Source organism: Heterodontus francisci, chromosome 16 (assembly GCF_036365525.1).
Source record: "Heterodontus francisci isolate sHetFra1 chromosome 16, sHetFra1.hap1, whole genome shotgun sequence".
Lineage (NCBI taxonomy): Eukaryota > Metazoa > Chordata > Chondrichthyes > Heterodontiformes > Heterodontidae > Heterodontus > Heterodontus francisci.
In genome coordinates, this window is record NC_090386.1 from 43,558,183 (window position 1) to 43,562,650 (window position 4,468).

At 49.5% G+C, this 4,468-nt stretch overlaps 1 pseudogene; it reads right to left on the minus strand.

Moving 5' to 3' along the window:
* Window positions 1-1,569: 1,569 nt before the first annotated feature.
* LOC137378547 (U2 spliceosomal RNA) lies at window positions 1,570-1,704 on the minus strand (annotated as a pseudogene).
* Between the last annotated feature and the right edge of the window lie 2,764 nt (window positions 1,705-4,468).

Below are 4,468 nucleotides of genomic sequence, written 5' to 3' on the forward strand. Positions count from 1 at the left end.
GCACATTAATTGAAGAAATCTTTATACCCATTTTTAAGTTAGTTGTTGCTTCCCACACCAGTTGTCCTTGCTAGTCCCAGTCCTTCGGTATGTTCCTGCATAACCATAGTGTATACAAGCTGTTTCACATTTGTTGGACTCAGAAACCCCTCCTGGTTTCTCATGGGGGAGTTTGTTCCACTTGGGTGACATCGGAGGGGTCTTGTACACAGCAAGGTTTGGGTTGTCCTCTGCTGTTGATGTCTTTCCCCTCTGTTCCTCCTCGAAGACCTCACTGCTCCCGGCTTCCCGGAACTGGAGTGTGCCAGACGTGTCTTTGCTCTCCGTGTCCTGGAGCTGGGATGTGCTGGGCATGTTGCTAGGTGCTTTGGGTTTGGGGCACACTGGGCCCATCATAGCTTCCAGTGCTCTGGAGCTGGGGGGGCTTTATCTTACAGCTCCTTTGAGTTCTGTCGCTTCTTTTACAGGTGCCGTCATTCCGGCCCTTCCTCTTCCAGTGAGGAGGAGCTGCCGTAGTCTGTCTCAGATGGTAGCCTCCTCCTTGCCACCGGTTTGGGTGATGGCCTGTTCCTTTTTTTGGAGGTTTTTTCTTTGTGGTTTTCCTTTTGTACCAATTGCCACTGACCAGTTTGTCCATCTGCTGCCTCCTCCTCCATTGCTCTGTCTGTAGAGAAGGGGTTTCTGGGCACAGGGTAGGTGTTTGGTCACTGGTTGTAGCTGCCTCCCTTTCTTCTCCTTCTCGGGTAGACTTTCCTCGCTGTGGAGAGGGTTGCCTGTCTCCTTCCCAGCACCAGACGCATTCACCATTCCTTCTCCTGGCCTTTCCTTGGACCTTGCCGCCTGAGCATAACTGAGGCAGCGTTTGGGGCAGGTTTTGTAGAGGTGGCCTGCCCCACCGCACAGGTTGCAGCACTTACTCTGTTTACAGACCTTGGTCTGATGGTCTTCCTTCATGCAGTTCTTGAAGACGACTGTGCTGCAGTTAGCTGCCACGTGACCAGATTTGCCACAGGTGCGACAAACTCTGGGCGGCCCTGCGTAGACCAAGAATCTTCGACTTCCCGCGATAGCGAAGCTGGAGGGAGGGTGGATGATGGCTCCGTTGGCATCGATCTTCAAGGTCACCTTGACCTGCCGCTTGCTGATCCAAATCTTAAATGGGTCCTTGACATCAGTGCTGCTGCCTGCCACCTCAACGTACCTGGCGAGAAAGGCGAGTACATCCATGACAGAAAAATGGGGGTTCTAGAGGTGAATTGTCACCACCCGGTCACATTGCGACGGCAGCGTGAAGAGTGGCTCCGCTGTGAGGATCGACAGCGGCGCCTGGTCTCCCTTCTCCTTGAACAGCTTGAGGAACTTGATGCATCCTGCGACGTTCTTGAATATCACGTCGAAATATCGACTGCTGGGGAAGTCCTGCAGGCAAAAGATGTCTGCAGCTTGGAATCCACAGCAATCAATAAGGGTTTTTCTTAATGAAGAAGGAACGGTCGACCGGTGCACCTCCTTCCTTATCCATCGCCACCACCGAACAGTGTTACGCACTCCCTGGCCTGAAGCTCTAGAATTGGTTGCAGCCATTTTACTCAAAACCTACCTGAAACAGGATCAAAGGCCACTGGTCATGGTTTCTTCCCCTGCCAGGTAAACTGACAAGAACAGATACTACACTTAATCTTAGCCAACAGGCCAAACAGCTCTTTTACTCAGCAGTGCCATGGTGGTGGTGGTTGCTACTGGTAATGTACCCAACTGAGGCCCACGATTGACAATGGACCCAGGCCACAGGTAAGTCATGGTAGGAGGGATTTTGCGGGGAGGGGGTTGTAGGGGGGTCGGCAGCATGGGCAAGGGGTTGGCTCTGAGTGGGTCCCCCCCTTCCTGATGCTGGGTCCCTCCTTCCTGATGCTGGGTCCCTCAATAAGGCACTGAAGGACAACGAGGGACCACCCCCACCCATCGACCCCCATACCCCACCCATCGACCGCCCCCCCAACCCCACCCCCAGGAGCCGGCAAGCAACCTGCACAGGTTTGTTTGTTGTGCTTCCCACGTGGCGACAGGCCCACCCACCACTAGACGAACACCGGTGGTGGAGGGAAAAGGCCCTTAATTGGGAATTAATTGCCCACGTAAGGGCCTCAGTTGGTGGCGGGCAGGAAGACTGTGCATAGGCCTTCCTGCTACAGACTTAATCAGGGTGGAGGTGGGAAGGTGGTGGGGGGTGGTGGGGGGTGGTCCCCCACCCACCACCATCTTGCCCAATTAAATGCCCTCCCTGCCTTCAAATGTGCCTTGGGGGAAAGCATAAAATACTGCCCAAGGGGTCTGTTCTCAGCTTTATATAGTGCTGTGTGGTTGGCCCATAGAGGAACCATTGAACGCATCATCCATGAGGCCCCCAGTGCGTTCCTGCTACACTGTTAACAGAATAATGGTCCAGCAATTAGTGCCACAGATATAGAGCAATATGAACATATTTTGAGAATGGAATTGTCCAATTAATGGCTTTTGACATCAACCGTGGTGTTTTGCAAAATCCAAGCCCATTGTTCTATATTTGGAGGAACTTGTAAAGAAAGACAGACACCAAGGTGGTCAGATCACATGTTTAATATCATCACACACTGGGCATGCTCATAACATAGCTATACATTTCACTGCTTCCCCTTTAAAAGAGAAAACTATTTTCCAATAAACTATTTACAGATACACTTCTATTAGAAGGTCAGACGTAGGGATATTCGCTGACGGTTGCATCGTGTTCGGTACCATTCGTGACTGATACTGAAGCATCTGTGCCCACATGCAGCAAGACTTGGACATGGACAACATTCAGGCTTGGGCTGATAGGTGGCAAGTAACATTTGTGCCACACAAGTACCAGGTAATGACCATCTACAACAAGAGAATCTAACTATCTAACCTTGACATTCAATAGCATTACCATCACTGAATTCCCCACCATCAACATCCTGGGGGGTTACCATTGGCCAGAAACTTTAACTGGACCAGCCATATAAATACTCTAGCTACAAAAGCAGGTCAGAGACTGAGAATTCTGTGGTGATTAACTCACTTTCTGATTCCCCAGAGCCTGCCCATCATTTGCAAAGCACAAGTCAAGAGTGTGATGGAATATTTTCCACTTGCCTGGATGGGTGCAGTTCCAACAACACTCAAGAAGCTCAACACCATCCAGAACAAAGCAGTCTGCTTGATTGGCATCCCATCCACCACCTTCAACATTCACTGCCTCCACCACTGACACACAGTGGCAGCAGTGTGTACCATCTACAAGATGCACTGAAGCAGTTCAGAAAGGCTCCTTCGACAGCACCTTCCAAACCCACGACTTCTACAACTCTAGAAGGACAAGGGCAGCAGATGCCTGGGAACATCACCACCTGCAAGTTCCCATCCTAACCACACACCATCCTGACTTAGAACTATATCACTGTTCCTTCACTGTCACTGGGTCAAAAACCTGGAACTCCCTTCCGAACAGCACTGTGGGTGTACCTACCCCACATGGACTGCAAGAGATCAAGAAGGTGGCTCACCATCACCTTCTCAAGGGTAATTAGGGATGGAAAACAAATGCTGTCCTTGCCAGCGACACTCGCCTCCCATGAAAAAATAAAAAAACTAACTATACAACTTCAAAAACCAATAAATTGGTGAGAATATGCACGCTTGGCAAAATAACAACTGACTCTTTTTCTTTAAACAGTATCTGAATCAAGTCAAACAACTGGTTTGAGTCTTCCTGATCTTCTCACTGGTTTTGCTGTAGTCAGGTTTTGGACTTTTTTTTTAAAAGACCACCGGAAAATGCCGAATCTGTCCGATGTTGAGAAGCGCATTCCTATTTCAGCAGCTCTCATCTGTGAAACTGACAGCACTCAGTTTCCAACCAAACTGAACAGCTACAAAGCTGCTGTGCTGAACACTCCCACTCAGTGCAACTGTCAGAGAGAGAGAGGGGGGGAAACAAAGAGTGGGGGGGGGGAGGAAGCAGAGAGAGAGAGAGAGAGAGAGAGGGAAACAGAGAGAGGGGAAACAAAGAGGACAGAGAGGGGGAACACAAAGAAAGAGAGAGGGGGAAACAGAGGGGAAACAAAGAGAACAGAGAGGGGGGAAACGGGGGGGAGGGGAACAGAGGGAAGGGGGAAAATAAAGGGAGGAGTGACGACACAGAGGGGAGAACTCAGGGAGAGTGAGACAGAGAGAGAGCTCTCCGTCCTGAAGGATGGACATCCATCCAGAATATTCTGCATTGCTATCACAAGTGTACGGGTAGAAATTGACTACTTATACAAGAAAAAACAATGCCAGGTAAATCAGTTTTCAATATAGTGATGAGAAAGTAAGTCCAATAAACTAGTCTTCCCATTTAAAGCTTATTCACAAAAAGCACATTTCTTGTTTTTATTAGATACATTTTTGATGCCTTCATCTTTCG